Genomic DNA, 26,440 nt, shown 5'->3' with positions numbered 1-26,440 from the left:
TAGTTTAGCAGCAGCTGGACAACACATTTTCCTTCCTTTTTTTTCCCCCCTTCACAACATCTATAAAATGAACCCATTGTAACATCAAAACCATCCACCTGCCTATGCGTCGCACAAAAATCTGACCATGGCTATTCTTAGGATTTTCGGTATGATAGAAAAAGGTACTCATGCAGAATTATTGTTTTTTTCCTTTTATTATTTCCTCCAAGTGAGGGATGGGTGATTGACATAACAGGTGGTGTTGATTTAGACTGATCCAGAATTTAGTTAACTATATGATAAATACTTGAGTTGTGTACAAGGGAAATGAAGTTCCAATAGTCACAAGGCAAAGTAGGTACGCCCAAATACTGATGTTAACAAAAAAAAGGATAAAATAAATAAATACATAAATAAAAAAGGGTCTATAATTTCACTGAGTGATTCCTGCAAGAACCCTCCTCCCTGGACATGTGTTGTGGATGCTATTGTGCATAAAATGTATGCAATGCAGCACATCGATGTTCGACTTCATAAAAGTGCAGCATGTCAGATTTGTGCATTTTGCACAATTTCCTACTAAATCACATGAAGATGAGACGGCTAAGTCCTGAACACTTTTTCTTTTTTTTTCTTTCATAAAGTTGACGTGTTTACTGTTTTTGTTGCAAACTTTTTAGAAGACAGCACAACAAGGAAAAACACTCTTAAGTGTTTCCCTTACTGTATAGATTGAACAGTCTGAATATGATGTTTAAATGCACCATGAAGTGGTGCCATGCACTTGTTTTAGGGTTAACAAATGCGATGCGATGCAATGTCACGAGCGCGCTGATAATTAAAGGTCTCCTTTCATTCGAAAGGAGCGTTGGATTCAACTGCCATGTACTCCGCATGAACGTTTTCAGAGGTGAGCGGCTGACAGACAAGCGCGAGATGGCCCTGATCTATCATCTAATAGGCAAGTCATTATAAAACGTTGGACTGCAGCAGACCCGATGGCGAACGCAGCCGCCTTTAGGATGAAAAGCAGACAGCCTTAAGGACAGATTATGTAAGAGTTACAAAGTCAACTGGAACGCTGTCGTTTTTGTCTCCCCTTTTATATTTCAGACGAGCAGACCTTGTAACTGTTATGTGATATTGATCAAGCTCGAACATATCACAGAGGGATCAAATAAAACACAAGACAAGATTTGGCTTTGTCTTGGTAAAGTTTTCTCTACTTTTCCTTTTACTTTGTGCTTCAATAACATTGCACATCACAAAAGGAGAAAAGAAGTTCCTTTGGTCAGCTTTGGAACACTCCCCCCCCCCCCCCCCCCCCCCCTTTCAAAAACATATTACTGGGTATTTGACAAGCAAACTTTTCAACTTAAAAGGTCCCGTTGTGTGTTGGATGTAGACAGACAGAATTCACTAATGGGGAATCTTAGGTAACGGTGCACTATTTAAATGCCGGGGGACTTGATACAGTTGATAATCTTGCTGGCAATATTACTGTATTTGTAGATATATTTGTTGATAAAGTTTGTATTCTTAAGAACATGCTATTGGATAACTAATTGTGAAGTGTCATACTGCAGTGAAAAGATTTGAACGTTGTAATGGAGTCACTGATAAAGTGTAGTGGCGCATTCGTTCAACTTCAGTTCTGACTCGGTGACGTTGTGAAATTGAGTGCGAATGGTTGCCCGTCACAATGTGCGCCCTCGCACTGATTGATCACAACCGAGTTTTCAAGGGGGCCAATTGTAGTGCTGACAATATTTTTACATACCGACTTATGTGAGTGCCAATGTTCAGCCCATTCATCGGTTCCTTTCACACTGTCCATCAAAACTCGATTTTCCCGCCTTGCTGTCCTGTGTTTGCTGACTTCCAACATTGTAGAATAGGCATCACAGGTGCTTAACACTGCCTACCTGTATGTATGTTGCGGGATAGTGGGAGGGCTAAACTCGTGAACTCAAGACTCGCTGGCTACTGGCCATACATTGAATTATCCAATGTAAATGCAATGTAAAAAATTTTCCCACAGTTACAAGTGACTCAGCATTTTGATTGGACAGCATTGTAGATTAAATTGAAGATATATTTTTTTTATTTGTTTGTTTGCTTTTATTTTTTGTGCTGAGCAAAGATCCTACCGATCCAAGTATGTTCGCCTCGTGGGCGGAGGAGATGTGGCGCTCAATGAAGGCCAACGTCTGAAAGCATCGCCCGCCACTAAGTATCATGACGCATCTCAGATTGTTTTCAAGTATTGCTATTAATATTGGTCTCTGCTGAGTTAAAAGCATCATAGAGTGGCCAAATAAGCGCTATATCCATTTGATGAATTATGATTATTATTGTTGTTGTTCTTATTATTTTAGAGAGCTAATAGAGTAGTTCTCAAGCGATTTAAAACACTTTCAATTTGGTTAACACAGTAATGTATAAACGTAACCAACGAGGACAAGTGAGTTTTCCACATAACGTATGAAAATAAATTAGAATATGATAAATAATAAAATAATATATTTTGATGGAACAAGCTGGCCTGATTGGGATTCTGGATGTTTTTTGTTTGTTTGTTTTTCCTACCAAAAATGACAGTTTTTATTAATCCAATTGGTAGTTACCACTTGTGATGGACAAGTGAAGCTTCATGAAGCACTTGCAGTATTTTTTTTTACTCCTCTACATGACACTCTTGGTTGAAAGAAGTCATGAAAATGTAATTAGTTTTAAACCAAGAGCACCATCTAGGAGTAAAAAAAAAAAAAAAAAATATATATATATATATATATATATATATATATATCGTTCTTCATGAAGCATCATTTTCCCATCACTAGTTACCAAACTAGACTTTTTTTTTTTTTTTTTTTCCTCTCAAGGTCACTCACAGCCAAATGCTTCCCTTTCCCGCCCTTTTCTTTGAGCCACATTTCATGGCCGACCTGTTCAAAGTAAAACTGCCGTTGATCTTCATATCTTCTTGTCATCATTGATGGGCAATAACATTGAGTCATCGCTTCTCTCTTTATTACACCGCCGTCTGTTTATCCGTCTTGCTTGACTGCTGTCTGTCTACAATGTTCTGACGAGGCTTTTCATTGACCTCTCAACATCCTGCATGGAATAGTTAAGGGCAGGCTTTCTTCTTTTAAGTTTTAAACCATGTCTGCTGTTGCAAATAGAATTTGTAACACAGTTTCACAAACACATTTGAATACACTATTATAAAACTAATGAAATGAACTTATTTTCCCCATGATAGCCATAAAAACGGTTGAAAAAACAGTGATACTCTTAAAGTGGTATTTGCTTTGTAGCTGCTTTCTTGTTGCAAATGCAAATGACAAATCAAGAGGGAAAAGTGAAGGGAAACCTGAATTTGAAAATACAGTAAAAAGTGACAGGACAGAAATGATCCTTTCCGTGGCGCATTGGGACAAAGGAATGAAATTGCATTTGTGTGTTTGGTTGGGCCTCTCATTTGAAGCACTCTCCATTTGCGAGCGAGTGTCATTTATCTCCGACAGCTCCAGTCGCTCATTTGTATTGAGCAGGAGTCAATCAAGCGAGCAATGAATGCCAGCTGGCTGTTGAGACTGTAGAAGCCAAAGAGGAATACAACAACAATGAATGTGAATGAAAGAGAGCGGCCAAATTAATGCATGCCAGTGGAAACTAAACAGGGCGCAGCTTTTACTCTGATTACACATCACATGGGAGGAAGCCATTAGTGATGGATTGCATTGCTTTTGTGGCAAACTCACTATAAGCCAGTGGAGAGTTCTTTTGCTTTCTTGACAAAGAAGGTGAGTTGACGTGATGGACAGAATCATTATTTTACACATCATTTTTTCATTGTGCAATTGAAGCCGTTGCATTTTACTGTCAAATCGAAGCTGCATTTTGAAAATGGAACATTTTGACTTAACATTTCAATACCAACTACAAATTACGGAATGACTTGTATACTTTGAATTGAAATGCACTTGAAAAAATATTGGGATGTAATATTGACTCACACACACAAAAGGAAATGATATTTTTACACATGACAAAGGGGACATGACGGGCATACAAGATAGTTTAACAAAACTAATCAAATAAAAAGTAAAACAAACATTTTCGTTAATGTCAACTAAAAATGAAAATGCTGCTTTTTAAGACACAAAAACTAACTGAAACTACATCATATGTTTATAAATCTAATGATAATATAGAGAAAATGTCTGTCATTTTCATTTTTGTCAGTTAATATCATACATAAGCGTCTGGGTTCATTTTAAATGTACTTTGTTATACATCCATAAGAAGGAAGGTCAAGCAGATGTCTGAAAATTGTAGTTTACTTGTTATACAATAATCAATTACTTTTTTATAGATTTATTATCTTAAGAGTTGTCCAGTTTAACTCCAGTTTAGCATTGTGTGAAGTATTAAAAATTTGCTTGAGATTATTTTTTTTTTTAAATTGCAATGAATACTGCATGTTTTACAGGCTAGTCCGATGCAGTTATGCTGCAAAGCGACCACAGAAAGCAAACAAAGGCCAGTTAGTGCCTTTTCCAGATTCAATATGATCTCTGTTAAAGGTCAAGGGCACGCACGCGTAAGCATATGCCAGTCACGGAAACAACAACAAAAACAACAACTTCAGTTTGAGGTTGTTGCTCAACGTGACATGGATTCCACATGCTACATTTTGCTGCAAAACGATGTAAAAGTAATTCATATTTTTGTTCAGTTTGTTTTAGCTAGATATTGCAAAAATGAACATGTATAGATCGTATGATAAACGTTTTAAAACAATAACATGTACAATGATGACTTTTGTGAAATATTAATCAACTGCTTTTGCACTTTATCTTGCATTTTAATGTATGTTGTCATTGAACAGCGATGGCATACTTGAGCTCACGTATAAGAGTGCAAAATGAGAGAGCATTGAGTGGTTTTGAAGTGGTGTCCAGGGCAATCATGTATCTTTTATTGCATTTTATGGGCTGAGTTGTAGGATTTTACCGTTACACTTCAATGTTGAAGTGGCTGGATGTGAAGGACTTAAATGTTTCCTCCACCACTTTTCCTAACGCATCTTGCGCTGTACAACATTGTCATGAAACACTCCCTGTGCTTTTTCTTTTGTTTTGTTTTTTGTCAAGGTGGACACATTTATTTGCGTTTCTACTCACAATCACAGGGTGTCTTTCACTTTGACACATCTAGTGCGCTCAAAAGGATCCTTTCACTGCAGTTTACTCGTCAATCAGTCACACGGATTACATTTACATAAGATCAGCGACCCACAAGATCCTCCTGCAATGTTTGTCACAGAGCGAAACATTTTTTTTGCTTTCTTTCTTTCTTACCAACATCCGTTTGTCGTGATTCATTTCAACGCTCTACTCGTTTGGATCTGTACGGTTTGCCGCACAATGTTGCTGTTGTATCAACTTTAAACTGAGTGGCTGCTGCTCATTCAAAAAGTGTCTCCTTTTCAAATCGAGCTACTCCCGGTCGATACCATCTGGTTCATCCCTGCGTCGTATGGCATGCTGTAACTCATCAGCTGGCCGAGACAATGAGGTTTCTGCCACTGACAGAAGTGGAATGATTGATTTTTCAGCACGCGTTCCTTCACACGGGTTGGCAAAAAGTAAATAAAACCAAGAAGAGCGCCGCAGAGTGCTGCGTAATCTTCCCATGACGCAGTGTTTGACATGTTGCAGCTGCATGAGAAGAGGTTGGCGCATTGATCCGCGCATTGGCCACGCTCATTTGAATAATAAGGGGGAATATTTTGCGCCGAGTGCCTCAAGACCATCAGAGGAGTCAATACGAGACGCTGAAGAATGAAGTGAGGGTAGAAATCCATTGGGGATCTTTGTAGGAACGTCAGGGGCCGATGTGAATGGCTAATGAGGGGAAGGGCAATGTGCAGACATGAAGATTGGAAGGAAGGAAATAGGAAGTCATCAGGAATGAACTGGAGAGAAATTTCATCTTTCTTTTTTCACTCAATAAATGGCAACTCATTCTATAAGGCGCTCTGCTCTGTGTGTTAAAAAAATCCAATAAAATGAAAATAGCATTGAAACTGCTTCAGTTAGGACGCTGACTCCAATCACTCAACTTCATCGAGCACGTTAAAACGACCACTGCTGTTTTCTTAAGATGGAACCCAGAAGCAGAAAAGGCAATGAAAACAGCACAGGCCCCAGAATTGAACCCTGTGGAACACCGTACGTTCCGTTACACATGTGAATTCATATTCTTTTTTTTTTTTTTTGCTCGACATAGTTAATATGAAAGGATCCAAATTCCCCGCAGCACAGATAGGTCAAGTAATGCAGCTGATGAAGGCCAAGCGAGGCGTCTCGCCGCCGATCACATGAGGCGAACCCCCGAGACTGACTCACCAAACCATCTGTGGTTTGATCAAACCCAGGTTTGGAACCGCTGAGTTCATGAATGCGAGGATCTGGATTGCACCCTGACTGGCTGGCCCATCGGAAGTGGATTAATGGAAGACTCTGGATTCTTCTTCACCACAGACGTATTAGCCACTGAACCAAAAATGTTGTGAGTGCATATTAGGAATAACACCAATTGTGTCATTTGAGCATTCTCAAGTGCATATACTAACTTTACTGCCGATACAGTATGTGGTGGATAAAAACCACAGAAGCAAGGTACGATTAGAAAACACTTTTTTTCCCCTCCTCTCTTCTCATAAATTTGCTGGCCAATAAGACGAGCCTCTTATCACTAAAAGGTCATAAACTCACCCATGGGGGCCATTAAGTGGGTTTCTCTCCCTCAAAAACACATTCATTCATCAGGTTTAACTCCTAACGGCAATGCAATCGGATGAAACAACAGGGCCTGTTTAATGAGGAAATAGACTTGGATCAAAAAGCAAAAACAACGCAAAAAAAAGAAAGAAAAGGTTTTAAGGATTTGGAAGGCAAAATGATGAGAAATCAATGCGCAGGGAGATTCAAACACTCGCCAGCCTCGTTTAAATGAATTAGAGCCTCGCAGCCAGTGTCTTACTTGAACATTTTTAACACTCAATAGTAAAGCTGCACATCCAGGCCTTTCTTCCCCTCCCCTTTTGTGACCTATGGGGAAGTGATTAATTACATCTTTGTGCACTGCCGTCCATCTGGCAGGGTTACTTACCTCCTCGGGAAGAATGAGTGCTTAAGCTTCGACCAATTCATCCGCAGTTGGGTGTCTTTGCCACTAATAGTGGTAATAATTTGAATTCAAATGAGCCATTTTCTGCAGTAATTGAACAGATTTTCATATTAACATGTACGTTAGCAGCAGTTTCCCTGACGCCGCAACAGCTGCTGGGCTTCATGAACGAGTGTTAAAACCAGAGTTTGCATACATAAAGATTATGTATAAAGGCAAATAGTTGAAAGAATGAATGTTCATGTGAGAATGTTTCACCTAAAGCACTTTTAATTCATCAGCAATAAAAAATAAATGTCAGTTTTACGTGGAAGATTTGCTTGCATTGATTTTCCGTGCCTGGGATCATGTACAAGGATTAAATTAATATGAATATTAGGGGTGTTAAGAAAAAATCGATTCAATCAATTCAATATACGGCCGAATCGATGCTTACATCCATTTTTGATGGAAATATTCAACAAAAAGTCTTACTTGGGGTGAGGGTTCACACTTAAAGCATGGAAGAATGTTATATTAATGGAACAATAAGCCTTCATATTTTATTCCAATGCTGTTCAAACATGAAACAGATTGCAACCTGTTTGTTAAATACAGTGTTGACGTACCTTGATGCCAATCATAAGCACGGCTTATTAAATCCCCCCAAATTTGTAGAAAGGTCTCTTTTTTTTTTTTTTTTTCTTTACATTTTTTCATAATAATCTAATGGAAAACAGAAAAAAAAGAATCCCCCCCCCTCCCCTGCACAGACAGGACTTGACTCAATGAGTTTATTCAAGGGAAACAACATTTAAGGTGAACCTGATGGCGCTGAACGTGATACGCGTTGTTTCCCTTGAATAAAGTCATTGCGTGAAATCGTGTCAGTGTGCGGAGATTCTTTTTTTTTTTTTTTTTTTCCTGCTTTCCATACACGAGCTCGTGCTGCCCACCAGCACCACTGGAAAGACGGTTCTGCATTCATGTGTCTCACCTAATTTTGAGGTAGTTGAAAACATGCTGATGAAGTTTCATCCAGTTTGTACGATGACGTTGAATATGGTGCAATATCTACTTTTTTTTTAATTTTTATTATTATTATTCCCTATGATTATAGGCATATTTTCCAAGATGGCGTTTTGTTTTGCTCCGTTTGGGTGACTGTTTTGGTCAGATCTAGGGGAGATGTTGGGCTGCAGTTGCTGCCCCACTGGGATAACTGTCGTCTGTTGCTAGCGATGATGACAGATTCCAGTAACCAAGGTTTCTGACTTAAAAATTCATCACAGGACACGATATTGTTTTGAATGTGAAACATGGAGTCATTACTGCCCGATTTTTCAAGACTTTAAAATGTCATAACTTCCTTAATTCTGCACATATTGACAACATTTTAAACCATTTTGTTCCTTTATTCAAGCTCCACTGAGGACTCGGGTTCGAGTCCAGGCTTCGCCCTTCCTGGGTGGAGTTTGCATGTTCTCCCCGTGCCCGCGTGGGTCTTCTCCGGGTACTCCGGTCTCCTCCCACATTCCAAAGACATGCATGGCAGGTTGATTGAATTGTCCCTCGGTGTGCTTGTGAGTGTGGACGGTTGTTCGTCTCTGTGTGCCCTGCGATTGGCTGGCAACCAGTTCAGGGTGTCCCCCGCCTACTGCCTGAAGCCGACTGGGATAGGCTCCAGCACCCCCCGCGACCCTTGTGAGGAGCAAGCGGTTCAGAAAATGGATGGATGGATTATTCAAGCTCCTTCCAGAGTTTGGTATCGAAGTGACTCAACATGACTTCGTCTTGTTTAAAGTTGGAAATGTTCATTTTTCACATTTTTCTCCTTTCACTAATATTTGAAAATGGCGCTAAAAGGAAGCATTGCCTGGACAAGTGTTGGGCTTGACCACACCACGGTGGCAGAGCGACTACGTCTGATTCACAAAGTGATTTATGTGCTTGTCCAATGAGAGGACAAACAGCCAAATTGTGTTGAACCCGACAGTGGTCCCATGCAGACGGGTTTTGCCCCAAATTCAAGCTTTGAATCACACTGTAATGCCGTTTACAGAGTTTATCAGCAAAAAAAAACCAAAAAAAGGTGGTTTGCGTTTGAGATGCACTTTATTGTGGTCCTTTCCTGCATGTCATTCCCTATCAATCTCTCTCTCATATTCAGCTATCCTGTCAATTAAAGACAAACAGCCCAAAAATAACACTTCCACACCGTAGGCCAGAAGTTGCATACGGTTCAGAGGCCTGGTTGGTTTTATGACGCTGTGGTTTTATATACGCCAAGTTCATCCCTGCTGTTTGTACTTTTAATGCCTTTCAGTTTTGCCGCCACAGCAAAGTCTGACTGAGGACAAGGCAAGTTCAGCAAGAAACGGATAAACGTCTCACTTTATTCAATAGCTACAGTTCAATTTAGGATTCCAAATAGTTTACAATAAGGCTCACTGTGACTATAAACCTCAATTCCTATGAAATGGAGATATTGCGTAAAACAAATACAAAACCTAGTCAACTTATATTGAACTGACATGACATAGACAAAATGTTTTTATTTTTGTTTGTCTTTGGCGCAGTTTTCTCTCATTTTGAGTTTGATGCTTGCAACACGTTCAATCTCCCTAAAACAGCCGTTTGGTAAATGTGAGGAGATTAATTCAAACAGGCCAGTGTCATGATTGGATATGAAAGGAGCATCCGCGAAAGCTTTCAAGGATGTGGTGAGCTTCACCACTTTGGAAAAACATCAGCAAATATTCCAACTGTTTAACCGGAATTTGGGGATTTCATCATCTATGGTTCAGAATATCATCAAAACATTCAGAGAATCGGGAGAATTCTCTGCACGTAAGCAGCAAAAGCCGAAAGCCAACATTGAATGTTCATGACCTTCAATCCCTCAGGCGGCATTGTTGCGTAAAAGATATCGCCGCGTCGGCTCTGGAACACTTCAGAAAAAATATTGCGAGTTTGTTGCTACATCTACAAACGCAAGTTAAAACACGACCTACAAAGTGAAAAGCCACACATATATCAATAACACCCGGAAAAGCTTCTCTCGGCCCGAGCTCATCGAACATCGACTGATGCAAAGTGGAAAGAGAACGTCAACATTCTGCACTGCATTCATGTAGTCATAGAAAAAAAGCCAGAGACCAGAATCGACTGCTGCCAGTTCAGACCTGTCTCATACCGAAAATGTGTCACACATTATGAGGTGCAAAATACGACACTGTGGCTCCTGACCACATTCTGAGTGGCCACTTAACTAATTGTCGTACATCCTCGCAAAAAAAAAAAAAAAATACAAACCCAGAAATTATTCAGAAAATGCTGATAAGCATCCAGTAGCACTGATAATAAATCAATCAATAAATAAATAAACAAAAACCAGTGGCGCTCTCCAGTATTTAAGTTGCCCACCACTGCCTTGAATGGTTGAGAAGTTCTACATGAAGAAAAAATGTGAAATGTTTCCACCTACAAAGCTTCAACAAAAATACAAAAGAAAGGAAGAACCCAACAGTATATGTCAATTGCGTGTGGTACTGTGCAACTGAAGCAGATTTTTCCCGAAAATCTGCATTATGTATTGGCAAGATTTTTGTGGTGTGCATTGGGATCTCGTCAGATGACATATTTTTTTCCACATATCAACACATTCGAAGCTTTCTACATCTGTTAAATAAATTAGAAGAAAACCGCTTCAGAAGAAGACAATTGTGTACACTCTGCCATGCCAAAACCACGTTTGTGTGCATGTGTGAATGATGCGCCTCATTTTGACCATCAGTTGAGAATCACTACTCTGACAATTATTCTGCCTAAGCTGTTCAAAATAACTGTTTATAAAATGTTTGGATCCAGCATGTTTGGGACACAACTAAGTGAAATTTCTTGATCCAGGTAATTGAAAGAGCTCATAATTAGCTGTCTAGACGAGCATCATTTATGAATCATGAAGCATTTGGAAAAATCTCTTCACTATTTTCGGAAGCTAAGGGTTCACATTATCCTCAAATAATGATCTGCATATATCACCTGAGTAAACCCAAAGCTTCTCTGATCACGATACTTTGGAAGGCAAGACATAAAAGCATCTCCTCCGTTTGAATATAGCATTAATTGGGGGTGATGCAAGGTGAAGTGACGTTTATTTGTATATTATCCCTAAATCACATAAGAGTCTCAAAGGGCATCACAAGCCCATAGATGACAAATATTAGCTACATCGCCTGATCTAAGCCCCTCCCCCAGGAAAGGAAACGCTCAAAAAGGACTCTCGAGAAGAGACCGCAGATGGACGAGTCCCCGTTCCAGGATGACCAGGTCACACTGGAGGCGGAGTGAGCAACATCATAACCCAAATATGTCATATTCTTCTCCCAGGACCTTCAATAAAAAACGTCAACGTTTTACTGCACACATGCTGCAGTGATCGTACGCACCAGTAAACAAAAGGAATGGTGAGGAAAACAATGTAAACACCTCGCGGGACATGTTACGATTCTCTGATAATATTCGGAATGTGGGTCAGCGTGCGGTACCCCAGGTAGAAAGTCTTTAACATATTTAAGGGAGGTTTCCCTTCATGCCATATCTGAAAAGCTGTTGGATCATCCGGAGACCAAACTGCTGGTGCAGCTGGCAAAAAAAAATAAATAAATGAAAGTGAAGCTCAAATGAAACATTTGGCGAAAACAATGAATGCAGAATATGCGTTAAAGTCGCATTCCCATCTCAGATGTTTGATGGCAGTTAGGAGGCTGCACTCGTGTCCAGATGTATTTGAAAAACACCTGCAAATGAAATGTAATACCGTCCGGCATATGCTAAGAATTTGAGCCATACAATTATAATTTACTTGTCTTATTACCCAAAACATCCCACCAATGCGACAGCAATGTTCCAGTATGTATGTATCTGTATGATAAAGAGTTCAATTGACTGCATAGTACAGCCCCTGCCAACCATCATTTTTCTCTCATTAATCATACAAAAAATGACCATTATCTTTGCACAGGCAAACTATTTGATGCATTTCTTGTCATGGATTGGATGTTTTCTTATATTTACTTAAAGTTGTGGATAGTGGATGTAAGATGTCGATATTTGAATTTGTTTTGAAGTCATTTATGCAATGGTGCAAAATAAAGTACTCCATCTACTGAACATGTTTTATATTTCAATAATACATTTTCTGGCCTGGTGATGTTCCGTACGCTCGGCATGCAAACGAGCAGAATGTTGCTTCCAACCTCCTTCGCAGCTGACACACAGATCATTTATTAGCAAAAGACAATGGAACAGCATGCACTGTAATTAGCTTCACCCAATAGATGGAATTTAATATTCCACTTTCTGTCTATTTAATTCGGAACTCATCTGTCCAACAAAGCCGGGAAACCAGATGATGAAAGTTGACCTAGATAGCTTTTGTGAAGCTGTGTGCAATCGCTGCGTGAGTGTGGCAAAACTGGGAAGGAAAGCGAACCTTATTTCCCTCCAGTTCCAATAAACCAAAAACGCTCTGCAGAATACAAATACAAAACATCGTAGCCTTGGACAGAATTTTTGGGAAGGATTTCCGATCTTGTCACACGATATTGTGGCAGCCTCGCGTCGTATCCGACTGTGACAGACGTGCAGGCGTGATCATTTTCTTCTAATTTTGCTTCTCTCTAGAGTGATCTTACATCCAAAACATGGGAGCTCTGAATATACAAACACTGCAGAGAATATTTTTAACCTCGGCATTCTTGAGATGAACGCACCCATCCAACCGCGATTCTTGAACTCCGCCACTTGGGGCAGCATCTCCCCCTTCTAAGAACTCCAAAAATGGATGGGTTCTCTGGACTGCTGTTTGGTGCATCGACTCAAACAGTCAGGACTCGGCCCCCAACCTGAAGGTGAAGCTCCACCCTGCTCAATCATCCGTGCTTCATACTGATGTTTTTTTTTTATGTTTTAATTCTACCAGACAGTTTCCGACATCGGGTGTATTTCACAAAGGAGGTTCAACAAACTGTGAGATTAACCCTGAACAACGAGCTGACATAGAAAAACTTGTTTTCGGTTCCAGTGAGTTATATCAACGTTGAGTAGTCTCACCTGGACTTACAAAGGGAAGCACACCATAATGCTTTATTTTGCCTTTGCTTTTAATTTTATTCATCATTTTTCACCAATTTCCACATGTAGGGTTTGAACTTAGTGGAGTGCAAGAACTAACTTGTCAGTAGTACAAGATACGAAATGTCAAAGATTTACGACATTCCAAATGCAAAACGGTTTGCGATTCGAATTGGGCATGAATGAGGACAATCATTCAAAACAGAACATGCAGTCAATATGAACGTTTAATTACAATGATGGTTCAGTAAGTTTATTGTGAATCATTGCTTTTGCTTCTTTCTAAAGACGCGTAATCGGCCTCAGCGGTATCATCGGATTCCTGGCATGTGCTAATCTGTATCCCACGCGAGCCTCGTCCCGGCCTGATGCCTTTGAAAGCCCGAGTGGTTCGTTTCTTCTCTTCACATGCGCCTGTAACGCCTTCAACCAGCATCGAGTTTGTGCGCCACGCTGTCGACATCTGCAGGCGTAATTAAAATTCCCTTTGCTGGGCTGAGCGACCACCTAATTGATCTCAGACAGAGGCCGAACATGCTCTGTCAGAGGCAGTCGATGAAGCTCGACCCTTTGACAACCCAGCTGGAGTTGAACATTCATTATCACTTTTATAGTGCTCCTTCCTAGCCGTCCTTTACTGCTTGTTGATAATGCAGTCAAACAATTTGATGTTTAGCGTGACTGTGTGACAAACTGGACTTTCACCAAAATCACAGCTGATGCATCGCATACGATGCTTTAGCTGATGTAACGCAATGTTTTTTTTTCTATCCTTGTTCTTTTCTCACATTCTTCCTTTGTTAACGCCTCTTGTAGAAGCAGAAAAAGCGAAAAAAGCGGAACGCATTGTTAATTTGTTGAGGCTCAGACTTGATCTGGAGTGAGGTACATCTTGCACCATTTGCCTTTAGCAACAATATTTTGTTCAAATTCCAAACTGTTTGAGATTTGGGGGTAAAATTGAGATGTTAAAAATGTACACATTTTGCATCGTCTGAAAATAGTAAACAGAATTAGAAATTGTTTTCATTCCAACTCCTTCCACTAGAGTCTTGGCATAAATGCGATTGTTCCCTGTAGGCCCTCGGGATCGATGGATTATTGATGCTGATATTCAGCATTTTGACGAATATCATTATTAACCTTAAAAAAATATTCTGGTATCCGATAAGCGATCAATTTAAAAATATGGTAACTTCAGGGAACTATTTATTTTTACATTAGTTAATTAGAAGAATAATAAGTAATAAAATAAATTAATAAGAGATTCTACTAATTTTGGAAACGACACCTTTTATTTTTGTTTGAAATTGAAACTAAAATAAAGTGAAACTTGAACATTTCAGCTCTTTAGAAAATTTGGAAACATATGTAGTAAAAAAAACACAACAAAACACCAACAACAATAGGGAGCTGTTTACTGTACAAGTAATAGAAAGGCATCTATTGAAATTGTTCCATATATCCCGTCATCCTTCTCAAAGGAATGTATCACTTAAAGACTTCAAATGTAAAGACTTTTCAAAAGATATTGTCTATTCAGCCATCAGAATTCTGATGGAATGTGCACAAACGGAATAATTACAGGCCTAATTGCATTTCCATTACAAGCACAATTGAAGTATCAAATGTCACCTTGCATTGATGTAAACAACAAAAGTAAAGCTCTGAGAAGAAAATGATTGTTTGCTGCCTCAAATATTCATGAATAGATAATAACGGAGCATGAAGACACCAGCGTGTCAGTGCCCACATTTTGGCCTCTATTTGCATCATGTGGAAAAACCGCCACAATCAAATTTTCATGCCAATGCAAGCCCCCTCAAACGTGGTCACGAACGATAAGAGTGGAAGGTGATCTGATCTCCATGTGCCCACTTCACGGCAGATCCATGATCGCCGAGGTCAACTTTACATTGTCCGCAAGTGGAGAGCTTCGTGCACACCTTTATGTGCATCTTACCTCCTGAATGGTGTCCTGTCCTGTAAGTCATTTTGGTTTTGACGTAGCTCTCTCCTGCATTAAATTTAAATGGAATGGCCGGCAAGCAAGTTTTCTGTGTTTACGCCCACAACGGTAATTTCTAACTGTCAGCAAAAATAGCAAAATAAAAGAAAACTCCAGTTAGATCGTGCTTTGCGCTAGACTTGCACTACTGCGGTTTGACGTGGATGACAGTTAACAGTATGAGGCAATTACACATGAAGACTGTATGGGCAATTGTTGAGACACCCTCTTTCGTAATCGATCAAAACCAAGCCCTCAGAGAATGAATATGACGTTAGTATATGTGTTACAGTTCAATAGGGGTGTGCCAAAAAATTCTCATAAGAATCGCGATACTCATTTAGTATAATTCAGAATCGATTTTAAATGTCCTAAATTCTATTTTATTTAAATTATTTTATACTGTCTTGCCCTTGTTTGTGTACTGGGAACACCGTTCAAGTTGTACCCGATTTGGCCACGTAGGGGCAGTGTGGTTCCGTGCATTCTGAAACAAAGTTGTAGCCACATTAGCGAGTAGAAGGAAAAAGTCACGATCAGGTTATGCCAATAAAAGTTGATTTTTTTGCAGCGTAGGAAGAGCATGTGCCCTTGAGCAATGTTAAGATGCTTCTCTGCATACATTCTTGATGGGATTTGTATGATTAGCCATTCTTTTGAGGGATAAAAGTGCCATGAGTAGCATGCTAATTAGTATTAGCGAGTCAGACTGGAGTAGATCATGACAATTATTTGTTCACCTATAAAATGAAGCAGAAATCATTGTCAATCAAATCATTTTGAATCGAAAATCGATTCTGAATCGAATCGCAGACCCAAAAATTGGAATCAAATTGAATCGTGAGACAATCAAAGATTCCCACCCCGACTTTTCAACCCCCCAAAATCTCCATTACCAATGACACAATAATTTTGTAACATCGCACACCATCTTAATTTCTTTTGGGAAAAGAGGAAAGCAAATATGTGAAACAAAAGTCAGTTGATACAATCAAATGGAGCTTCTCCCTCCCCATGAATTCTTCTCAAGCACAAAAATAACCCGTTTGCAGGTGCTCCACTTGAAGCACTTTCTTTCGGAGTAACAAACGAGGCTCCAGAGACGATCGCCAACTGTTTCTGTCAGACGTGTGATGATTGAGAAGTGTTCAGCGGATTTCTCTTTCAAATGAATTGAATGGCATCATTTCATCAGGAGCCCCATTGTGCATTATTGTGGTCTGCTTCTCGATGAATTAATTAATGTGGTTTCAGGGTGCAAGGGCAGACAATCACTTGCCTAGCCAGTTTAATTTTGCTTCTCAGAGGGACTCAATGGTACCCCATGGACATTTAGCAGCGAATGCGTTTTTCATTATGAAATAAATTGTCAAACGGGCCCACAGTTTGTTCTCCAGCCTCTGTGAGTGGCTATTTGTTTGCATATTTCATTATCTGCCCTCCCAGCTGCTTTAATACATCAACTGAGTTGTTTGCCATTTTATAGAGATGATGTTTCATCAGAAAGGATGTTTTAAAAATGTCAGGTTGAACTAGTGCACTGGATGCATCCGTGGCGCAATCTACAACAACACCAACATATGTCTGTTTTATATATTAACAGCATCTAATAAGACCTTATAAAAAAAGAACCCATTAGCTGTTGTTGTTCGATTTTCAATGTGCTACTAGCATTACTGTGTAGATGTTCTGTCTTTATGCTCTTTAAAATGCCTTGCTTATATCACATTGTCATCCTTTGACCTGCAGCTACTATCAGAACATTAAAAATACATTTTTCATGTATTTTTTTTATGGTAGTGGAGTAAGGAGGCACATGCCTTTACGACATTGAACATATTGGCGGAAAGACTTGAGGAGCAGAGCACCATGGTGGGGGGATTCTCTACATTGTCAACCATGTTGGAGTTGCCCGCTTCCCAAATCAACATCATAAAATCTAAATGACAGGATAAAAGTGAAAGGCTTATACCTTGTTTTTTCGTTTTGTTCCAAAGTGCAGGGCCAAAAAACTGCCAAGGCCAGTGTCCACAGTAAATCCATTTGAAAAGGCAGGCAGACATTAGAGATCATTAAAGTGTACAATTCTTTACCAAGTAACAGGATGGTACAGAAGAAATGGCGAGTGCAAGAATGGCCCTAGTGCGAGTGCGCCCTTAGACAGTGATTTTTATTTCTTTTATTTATTGGATAGTATTTCTACATGTTCAGCCCATTTGTCGTAGAGTACTGTCTTTGTATGCGTTTTGTGATAGTTTATAGGGCTAAAGCTTAAATGAAGCGACTGTGCTAAATCTGCCATACTTAAACGGAACGGCACGGCAATGATGCAATACTGAGGCCAGACCCCTTAACACCTTGGTTGCACCTAGAAATTCTGTCCATACAAGTAATGAACAGGTAAAAATGGACAGCCTTGGCAGAGTCCAACCCTCATTGGGGAAAAAAAAATCAAACTTACTGCTGGCAATGCAGACCAAACACTGACACCGGTTGGCTGGGACCAAACAACCGAAACTCCAGATTCACCCCCAAAGGGACACTGTTGAACACCTTCTCCAGTTCCACGAAGTACATGTAGACTTGTTGGGTGAAGTTGAAGCTGAAGTTGCAGTTTCCACTTCACACTTGACCCGTCATCAGAGACAACTCACCACCAGGTGTTGCTCACACTTCTGACCCTCTTAGGGCGTCCTGGTCCCAAGTGCAAGCATGGACGCCGTTATGTTTGAACATGCTTTTCATTATGGACAATCCATGATCAACACGATACCACACACCACCTGGTTTGTGGTCGGGGCATCCCTTCCCGCAATCACGCAATCCCGGTCTCATTGTCATTACATATGTGAGCGCTAAGGTCCTCTAGAAGAAGTACTCCACAGCCCTCCGAGGATGCCAGGTACAGTGAGTTGTTGTTATCAGGATATTTCCCCCAACCCAAAGACAGAGAGAGGCTCTCCTCTCATCTACTAGGGTGAAACCCAATGTGCTCGAGGGCAATACAGTGAGTGTGCCCATACCTACTCGGCATTTCTCACCAGGAGCAACTAGGAAGAGAAGTCCAACCCCTCTCAAGAAAACTGGTTCCAATGTCCAAGTTGCGTGTTGAGGTGAACCCGACTAAATCTGGTGGACAAACGGCAGCTTTGGCTCCCTCCAGAAAGGTGACATTCGTATCCCTAGAGCCAACTTGTTTAGTTGGGGATCAAACCGTGGAGTTCCCTATCTTTGGTGGCCACCCAGCTCACATTGTATGACCCTGAGATGTGCCCAATTTTATGCCGAGTGCACGTGCGCCTATCTACGACAATCGAGCCCAATATCTGCACACGAAAATGGAATTGTTTTTGTTTCCTTTTAGTGGAATAGGACCTGATGAATTTTAATACAGTCAATGATGATTTAATATATTTAATGAAGCTCTTTTCAGTATGAGCGTAAAACCGAGCCGCACCTTATGAGATTTCTGAAATGTTGCATGTATGCAGAGGAACAAACCGTGCGGCGGCACGCTGTGCTTATCTGCGGTGGGCCGTGTGTAATCTTGGGAGTCTCATCCCCGCGGTTACTAAAGCTTATGTGACCTTTAAATATCATTGATGTTGATATGGGTTCCGCTGTATCTGCATTTGTTCAGGAGAGTGGCACATTCAATCATACCGTTCACCACGCCGTCAAAGATGGAACACAGGCACAGCACACAGCTTATATGTGTCAGTAGCTCAATGTGTGTCCTATTTAACACATTTATGTTTGATTTATGAAAACAAACCATGACTTTAGGTTGTGCGTACACAGGTCAACACTAAAACTGCTGTTGACAAAATAACCCTTTTTTTTTTTTTCCTCGACAAAATAAGCGCTCATAAAATGTCTTTTCTGTCCTGCCTGATAGCAAAGGAGCCGACTGACAGTCTGGCCAGCATTACGTTTTAAATGGTTGTGTATCGATGGGCGCAGAGATAAGATTGAACCATGCTACTCCTCCTTCAGTCAATGTGGGTGGGAAAATAGGTAAATAAAAGTGCATGGATGGATGTATTAACTTTGTGATGCTAGCAGCAAGTCCTCCCTGAGCCAACTTATAGTGGAAGATGGTTTTGTGTGTCTCAATGATCCTTGGAGCTGAGTTGTCTTTTTATCTTTTTGGGAGTACGGGGGACCGAGCCCCCTGATATTGGCGGTTATGTCCTTGCACGACCGGTGTCAGAGTTTGTTCTGCATTGCCGGAAGTAAGTCAGATTCGTTTCCAGTGAGGGTTGGACTCGGCCAAGGCTGCCCTTTGTCACCGATTCTGTTCATAACTTTTATGGACAGAATTTCTGGGCGCAGCCAAGGCGTTGAGGGGGTCCGGTTTGGTGGCCTCAGCATTGCATCTCTGCTCTTTGCAGATGATGTGGTGCTGTTGGCTTCATCCAGCCGTGATCTCCAACTCTCACTGGAGCCGTTCGCAGCCGAGTGTGAAGCGGTTGGGATGAAGATCAGCACCTCCAAATCCGAGATCATGGTCCTCAGTCAGAAAAGGGTGGCGTGTCCTCTCTGTCTCGGGGACGAGATCCTGCCCCAAGTATCTTGGGGTCTTGTTCACGAGTGAGGTCAGGATGGAGCGGGAGATTGACGGGGGGATCGGTGCAGCGTCTGCAGTGATGCGGACTCCGTATCGGTCTGTTGTGGTAAAGAAAGATCTGAGCCAAAAGGCGAAGCTCTCAATTTACCGGTCGATCTACGTTCCGACCCTCACCTATGGTCACGAGCTGACCGAAAGAACGAGATCCCGGATACAAGCGGCCGGGATGAGTTTCCTCTGCAGGGTGTCCGGGCTCTCCCTTAGAGATAGGGTGAGAAGCTTGGTCATCCGGGAGGGACTCAGAGTCGAGCCGCTGCTCCTCCGTGTTGAGAGGAGCCAGCTGAGGTGGCTCAGGCACCTGGTTTGGATACCTCCTGGACGCCTCCCTGGAGAGGTGTTCCGGGCATGTCCCACCGACGGGATGCCCCGGGGACGACCCAGGACACGCTGGAGAGACTATGTCTCTCGGCTGGCCTGGGAACGCCTTGGCATCCCGCCGGAGGAGCTGGTTGAAGTGGCTGGGGAGAGGGAAGTCTGGATTTCCTTCCTAAAGCTGCTGCCCCCGGGACCCGACTTTGGATGGATGGATGGATGGATGGATGGATGGATGGATGTGTACGCTATACACAGTGAACAATGAAATTAAGATGAGGACATGATACTGTTTGAATGTTTTGTCTGGATGCTTTCTAGCTCACTTGGCCCTGAAAAGTATCAACATGAGTGTCTCAGCCTGGCATTCAATCTGGTGTAAACAGTATCTAAAGCACATAAAGTTGCTGTGTGTGTGTGCATGCGTGCGTGTGCTAAGGAGATGTGACATGATATTTAAACCAAAGCCTTAGGGAGTAAAATCCAAAGCCAAGGTAATATGAGTCATGATTCAAGACCACAGGGAGGGTTAGCAGTTGTGGGTATGCTCATAGACCTTCCATGAGGTACAGAAGAAAAAAAAAGAAAAAAAGTTCGACCTTTGCCAATATAATAAAGCTTGACAAACATTGTCACTTCGATGAAATGTAATCGTGTTCCCCTTGCCAACTACTAGGTAGGAGGTCTGATGTTTACTAGTGTACGTTGCGGATATTGCACAGGCCAAAGAAGATACTCTACCTTTGAGATTTGGTTTGGATGTGATTAACAGATCCAGGAAGATGCTAGTCGTAGCTTCCCCTTCTCTGCTTTATTTTTTATTTTTGGCAGTGAACTGCTTTTATAACATCCTTTACCATAATCAGTGGGGCCATAGCAGGATATTATATACCACAATGTCCAACTGTAACAGTAAAGGGAGCTGTGCTCTACCAGATGGCACCGTTTTTTTTAATATGCATTTTTATTGTATTTATTTGATATATTCTATGAAAAAAAAAACATTTTCTTTTTATTGTTTGAACAATTACATATTAAATGCATTGGGACAAAGGTGGCTTGGGGTGTTGCGACTGAATCATCAGCACCTTTGCTGAAGTCGTGCTTTCTATTTCACTTTAAATGCGTCAACACCCAACATAATAATCAACAATTAAATCAACACAATTCCTTTGAGCTTGTCTGACTTCCTGTTCCTGCTGGCTCTGTCTACTTCTTTGCAAAAGTAAAGTTAAAAAAATAAAAAAATAAAATCTTTTATGTTCCATTTTTGTCATTGGCCCATGAGCCATTTGCAGTTATAGTCGAGTCATAAATAAATTGTAAATTAATCTGAACAATTCCGTTAAACTACTTTGCTGCACCTGCTTGATAGCTACAATTTTATTTCCTTTGTGACGTTTTCGATTGCACCACAAATTCAAGTGTGCTTTGTGCAGTTTATTACATTACAATTTGAGGATAATAAATTGTGTGACCAGTCCGGCGTGTGCAGTCAGCAAAGAGACCAACTTGCCACAACTCTTCAAAGGATCATCTGGAGAGAAAAATAATAGAGAGCAATACCTGAATCGTTCTTGTGGCGCTTTTTTGTTTTATGTGGAATGTAATGAAGTGTTTGTTTTTCATATAAAAACATCCTCCTCATGGGATGCTAAATAGTATTTTATGACTAAGCACAAGCATATCAGTTGCTTATCCTATTACAGAGGGAGATGCTCTTGTAATATTTGGTCTGTTGTAAAACTTTATATTCCAGCACCGACCTCAAGCAGTTTTTAAGATGTCCCTCAGCATGCTCTATGTAGACAGTTGATGAGGAAACATTCAAATGGTCCTGTCAGGCTCCGAGCCAGATCAGAAACGTGGCATGGCATCTAAATGAGGCCTTCCTGCTTTGTCCGAACTTCTCAGTATCCTTTTCACCTTCAACGCCCTTTTTTTTTTTTTTTTTTTTAAATTGATGATTGCTGCTTTTCAGGTGTTACAAAATGTTTGACCGCATTTCGTAGGCCAATAATTTTGACAATTTTCGTTGGAATGACCTCAAATTTTCACAGCTTGTGTAGAAACGTTTCAAGTTTTTGTGTGTAGCATCGAGCTTACACAAAACACAGGAATATAACTTGCTACTTGGTGTTGAACATTTATGAAAATCCCGTCATAGAACCAAATATTTGCACTTTTCTTTGTAAATTTAACCAATAAAACTTGTGACCTTCAACATAAAGTCTATTTGGTGTCATTAAGATCCATCATGTAGTTTCCGAGATATGAGCATTTAGAATGTGGTCAACCATTTTGGAACATCCTGTATTAACAAATGTGATTTAGAAGCTGAATTCATTGACCCGACTGCAACATTGTGAGTGGATGAATGACAACATACGCGTCTTCTTTAACAAAATCAATGGCCTGCAGCAACTAGGAATTAAATTAGTTGAGATATGTGGCAAAAAAAACAAAACAAACTTGCATAATTAATTTATGCAACCACCTCCAGTATGGGGAAAAAAAAAAAAAACTGGAAAAAAAATGGGATGAGAGAATTTCTGTGCTTGTTCTGAACTCCTGTTTGCAGGCCTCAAACAAAACGCAGAACAGAAATTGAAGATAGAAAACTACCCTTGAAAGTTTCTTCTGTCGTGAAGAACTTTAAACGTAATAAGGGAGCACTATTTTGACTGTTTTTATGATGTATTGTAGGTGGTCCATGTGGATCTTTTGCTGCAAACGATCCGAATCAATACGTCATGTCTGCAGAGAAACTGCAGCCATAAGATGGAAGTCAATAAAAAAATCACAAATAAACTGAAGTTAAAGTACACTCAGCCCCAACAAACCTTCTCTGCCAGCAGTTACGAGATGTTCACTATGCTAGGTTTAAGAAAAATTGATATCTGGAAACAAGTATACAATATACCGGCTGCCCTTCAAATAAGAGATTATTAATGGCGACTGGACCTGGATTTATACTGTCGGTATCTGTTACCGTGTCTATCAGTCATTTTTTGTTGGGCAGAACACAGGTCAAGGTTTTATATTGGAAGAGCCAAGTAGCATGTTCTTCAGTTTTCATGAATTTGAGGATTATTGATACGTATGTGTGTTGAATTGAACATAGGTGAGTAATTATGCTAACATAATCCCCATTTTTCACTGTGTGGTACCAACCTACTAGCATCAACATGGCACTATCGGCAATCTGTGTTGCCACTATGCTAAATCATAAACATATGATATAGTTATTGTTGCAAGTCCCTTCTTCCCTGGTCAAAGAACGACCAATTGTAATTGTTAAATGTCGGCCACCACCACCAGTAAAGAGCGCAAATAAAATATTTGAAAAGAAAGGAGAGAATGTGAAGGCACTTAGAAATGATTCAAGGACATTTTTTTGTGCATATGTAGCTACACTTTTTACGTTTTCTTTCACGAGGCTGTTGAAATCGTCTCTAACCTCGTTTAAAGCGAGTAAAACAATTTTATTTTCATTTGAAGTCGCCAAGATGGGTGACACGCTGTGTGAAATGAAGATGGTGAAAAGTCCATCATGAGTGACATCACAGCATTTAGAACGAGGCTGGTGCTGCCATTTACATTCCCTCAATGTTTGGCATCCGCCACTAGATGGATTATTGGCCAATGAACGAGGGCAAGAGAAATACAGAATGGAGCAGTGTAACAGTACTAAATTATTTATGATGCATGTAGCCTGTGGTGAAATAGAATGTTGACAATCTATTAGTTGCAGCTGAGAGGGAAAATGAAAAATGGAAATGTTCTGTTATGAATTTGTGCTTTATGTCTACATTGCTGTAATAATGAGAATGAAGTTGCCATATGACATGATCATTGGGTTGCCGTTTGTTTGTGTAAATAAATTTCTGCATCCTGTTTGGCACACACACTTGGTACGTGTACTGTTTCCACGTGGAGTGCCTGACACATTTTTGGACTCTTAACAGGCGTCTTTGGATTGCACAGCTGCCTTCTGCTGGACCAGTAAATGAATGCTAATGCAATTAGCTGTGTTGCCTTCATCTGAACTTCACCGCAAATCTACCGGGATCAAGAGGAGGCGTATGCGTGTTTGTGTGGAGGCGATGAAAAGATATGTGCGAGAGAGGAGAGTAAAAGACCTCCGGATCTAATTAGGAGAAAGGTGTTGGGAGGAAATCGCTTGGGAACACAATCAAACTGCTCAGATATTAGCAGTGTTCTTACTGAATGAAAACAAGTGTAAAAAGAATGCAAATACAAGCAGGTATTTTTGGTGAGGATCGATGGAGTCTTCCACCCACGATGCTCATAACTGCCTTATGTTTTGGTTTTACACAAGTCTACTGGCAAACTATCAGATCATGAAACGCAAATACGACACTTGACTAATTGTTTTTACTTTAGACAATGGTTCGGCCTCGATGGGACATTTTTTTTTTTTTTTTACTTGTGGTCAATAAATATAGTATTGTTCAAACAACCTCCCTGACGTTTTTTTTTTAAAGCACTGTTACGTGCGGGGGTCTTCTCCGGGTACTCCGGCTCCTCCCACATTCCAAAGACATGCATGGCAGGTTCATTGGGCGCTCCGGATTGTCCCGTCGGTGTGCTTGTGCATGTGGATGGTTGTTGGTCTCTGTGTGCCCTGCGATTGGCTGGCAAACAGTCCAGGTTGTACCCCGCCTACTTTCCGAAAACCAGCTGGGATAGGCTCCAGCGACCCTTGTGAGGAGTAAGCAGTTAAGAAAATGGAAGGATGGATGTTTGTGGCTGTAAATAGTCATTTTCGGTCAATACTCAGTGATGTTTTATCGTATGATCTGATGTTAGTTTCACAGAGAGCACATATAATCCCTCTGTTTGTTTGTTTGCTATTTCAATTCGTAACTGATTTCATCAAAACGCTACAAAATCCGATAACAAATATTCACTGAACAGTGACGCAACGTTTTATGCATCTGCCTTCTCATAATGTCTTTTTAAATACTCAACAGTAATTAAAACTCCATCCGCTTCCCCACAAAAAAACACCCATCAGTTTTGCCAGCCAGCTCACGCTTCAGGTGTCCTTATTATCATGTGCCATCTTAGGAAAATAAGCGTATTCCTCCCACAGATGTCATGCTGAGGGAATTGCCAAAAAGCGCTTGCTCTAATTGAAATCGAGTTTTGGGGGATGATAATGTATATAGATATATATAGACTCAGCACCTGTTAACTCTCTATGCCCCTTCATAAAGTGGGACATCTGCTCAGGTAATATCTTCAGAGTGAGCTTCTGTATCTGATGAAAACGGATGGCGGTCTTGTCAGACCCTCCGTGTTCTACTCTCGTTTCTAATTAGTTGGTGATGAGACGCCTTTTTCTTCATTCTCTCTGATTACTGAGAAGCGCTAGTAATAAATATTCAAAATAAAAAATAAAAGAGACAAATGCATTTAGGAGGCTGCCCAAGAAAATGGAGAAGTATAACCCGGCTTTAGGCGGTGTAAATCCATGACGTTGCCGCTGTCAGTGTTGGACAGCGCTTCTCCTTCTTCTTGTTTCGTCAAACGCTCACTAATGCCGTCCCACTTACTGTACGTGCAAGCTGGATAAGCATATGGCCAGCAGGGCTGCTTCTCCGTGCGCATTGTGTGCATGTGTTGTTGTTGTTGTCGCTTGCACCGCCGAGTATCGATTAGCAGACAGTTTCGAGACACACGCGTCAATTCGCAGCGCGTTTGTGCTGTTGCCGAGCCGAGCCAAGTCTGTACGCAAGTGTGCGTATCGGCCCCATGTGTGTCCGTTTGATAAGCGTAATCCACAAGGTTGGAAAAGGAGTGCGGCTCGCAAATAACCTCGCCCAGAAGATCTGAAATGGGCTCAATATCGATTGGTGGAATATGAACAATCATCACTGTGACATGATATAAATAGACACTCAGCGCCTCTGCTTGGAGCATTAAAGATCTAAGCTAGCCCGTTATGTTTCGGGGACGGGGCCAACTCGACCATTAGGTGATATGGATAAATGCTAAGGGCACCACAAAATTGTGGAAAAAAAAAAAAAGACACCTTTCATGTACTGTAATTAGATTTTATTCATTATGAACGCTTTAAATGGAAAGCTAAGCAATTTGCAATTTTTGTGTTGGAAGGTAGCACAGTACAGTGCAAGCCGCTTTGATCTTTATTGAGG

General features: G+C 40.7%; 1 protein-coding gene across 2 annotated transcripts in view; it reads left to right on the top strand.

Moving 5' to 3' along the window:
- Positions 1–26,440, top strand: part of alk (ALK receptor tyrosine kinase) — a 252,256-nt gene that overhangs the window by 49,348 nt on the left and 176,468 nt on the right. The gene's annotated exons all lie outside the window — the stretch shown is intronic.

The sequence above is a fragment of the Festucalex cinctus genome, chromosome 12 (genome assembly GCF_051991245.1).
Source record: "Festucalex cinctus isolate MCC-2025b chromosome 12, RoL_Fcin_1.0, whole genome shotgun sequence".
Taxonomy (NCBI): Eukaryota; Metazoa; Chordata; class Actinopteri; order Syngnathiformes; family Syngnathidae; genus Festucalex; species Festucalex cinctus.
The sequence above is the reverse complement of the archived record's forward strand: the minus strand, read 5'-3'. Positions and strand labels throughout refer to the sequence as shown.